A 2,364-nucleotide genomic window follows, 5' to 3' on the forward strand; every position below is an offset into this window, starting at 1 on the left:
TTCTGATATACACCAATATGCTTCCCACAAGCAAGCACACCAAGTTAAATGTGACTTGAATTAACTTCACTGTGTCTGATTTAGTTCAGAATTTCATAATAATATTCTCATATTTTTTGAAAACTCTGGAATTAAAGCTACCCAGGCCTAGTGACTCATTTATGTCCACTTTGATAACTGAGGATAAATGGCCTGAAGAGCAGTTCCAGGGGAATGCTGATGGGGAAGCTCTGAGAACATGTGGCATGCATGTGGAATGTTCCCAGCATTGTCGGAGCACTGCATCAAAAAGAGTCATATCTGGAGTTCCATAAGTTGTCCAGGCCATCCCTCCCTCTCATCTCTCCAAAACCCTCTGTGCTTAAATCTGACCACTTCTTTCCTCACAATCAATATGGCTTTTAGCCAGGCTAATCATTAGTCCATTCTCCCCAGTCCAAGCAGCCCACGGAGTGCACTCTTGACATCCTTGTTGCGGAGGCTATACACAAAAGGGTTGGCCAAAGGTGTAATGGTGGTGTACATCACAGAAGCCACCATATCCTGATCCTGAGAGTTCTGGTAAGGAGGCTGGAAGTAGACCCAAATGATGGTGCCATAGAGGAAGCCAACCATGGTGAGGTGGGATCCACAGGTGAAGAAAGCACGGCGGCAACAAGCAGCTGAAGGCAAATGTAAGATGGTGGCCCCAATGAAGACATAGGAGAGTACAATGAGGGCACAGGGGCCTATCATGAGGAAGCGACCCTCCAAGAATATGACCAACTCATTGGAATGTATGTCAGAGCAAGAGGCTCACAGAAGTGGTTGGTGGTCACAAAAAAAGTGAGGAAGATTAACATGGCCCTCAGCATCCCCAGCCCAGTAAAGAGGCAAGAGGAGTCCCATGTGCAGCATGGTGTGCACCATGGACACCACCCAGCACAAAGCCAGTAAGCGAGCACAGAGTTGGCGATTAATCACTGAATGGTAATGCAGAGGGTCATAGATGGCCACATAACGATCCAGAGCCATGACAGAAATAACAAGTGTATCTGTAACTCCAAATACATAGAAAAAAAAAGAAGTGGGCCAAAGATCGTGCAGCAGGAATGGCTGGATAATTAGAGACCAGATGGGCCAGCAACTGGGGCAGGATGACTGTGGACAGCCCCATGTCTATCACGGAAAGACCACAGAGCAGATAGTACATAGGTGAATGGAGCCTGGAGTCCCGGGAGATAAGTAACACTAGAGTCACGTTCCCCACTATAGTGGACAGGTAAATAGCCAGGAACAGGAGAAAAAGGAAAGCTGGGGGGACTCTAGTTCTTGAGAATCCAAGGAGCAAGAATACAGGAGAATGTGAAGCATTAGGAGCACAGCCCATGATGAGTGACAATGAGCCTGCCTGGAAAAGTTTGAATCAAAAGTCAAGTCATAGGTCATAGGTAAGGGATCATAGCAATTCTAGTTAATTTATTTATGTTGTTAAAACTCCTTAAAGGCTTAAATTTGTCTCTATCACTATGGTCCTTCCTCAAGATATATGACCTTATCTCCTTAATTTATTATGGTATATTCTCCCTTATTTAGTCCTTTACACTCACACTAGTAGCTCCTTTCAGGTAATCTATAAACTCTGATGAAGGCCTTCCTACAGGTATAAACCCTCCATTCAATACTGTCATTTCATCCAACTACTGCTTATTTCCTTCCTGACAAATGTCATGAAAAAATTCCTATACTTACTCTCTCTGGTGCTTCATCATCCATTCACACCTCATTCCACTGCAGTCCTCATCATTTACTCCATCTGAACCTTTAAGGAACATAATGTACCAGTTAATACGTAACATTTAAAGAAACGTCTCTTTATAAATAGTTAATTTTTATAGTGAATTTGGTTCAGTTATCATGAAATAACTTGCTTTTCCTTCTCTTCCATTTAGTTGGTTAATGGGAATATTATCATCACTCATTTGCTTACCCAAACACCAAACCGGGGGGTAATCTCTCCCTCCTCTCCCTATATTCAATAATTCCTTTACTTCTACAGTTTTCTTTGTATTCATCCTTTTCTCAGTCCACGATCTCTATTTAAGCTTCAGTATCTCTGACCACTACTACTTTCATAAACTCATTATAGTTTCTCTGTTTATCTTCCCTGCTAGATCTTCCATACTGATACCAGAGAAAACTTTCAACATGTTTAAAGAGTCAGGGGCTTCAGAATAAAATCCAAATTGCTCGATCTGGCTTGTAAGGAATTTTCATTGTCAGTGCATAACCTATCTTACCAGGTTTACGCTGAGTCACCTACCCACTGTTTTTAAAACAGGACAGTTTTTTCTTAGTTGCGTGAACATGGTAAGCTCTCAGATT

At 42.3% G+C, this 2,364-nt stretch overlaps 1 pseudogene; it reads right to left on the minus strand.

Annotated features, from left to right (window-relative positions):
• Positions 1-417: 417 nt before the first annotated feature.
• LOC124248793 (olfactory receptor 1B1-like) lies at positions 418-1,369 on the minus strand (annotated as a pseudogene).
• Between the last annotated feature and the right edge of the window lie 995 nt (positions 1,370-2,364).

Source organism: Equus quagga, chromosome 1 (assembly GCF_021613505.1).
Source record: "Equus quagga isolate Etosha38 chromosome 1, UCLA_HA_Equagga_1.0, whole genome shotgun sequence".
Classification (NCBI taxonomy): domain Eukaryota; kingdom Metazoa; phylum Chordata; class Mammalia; order Perissodactyla; family Equidae; genus Equus; species Equus quagga.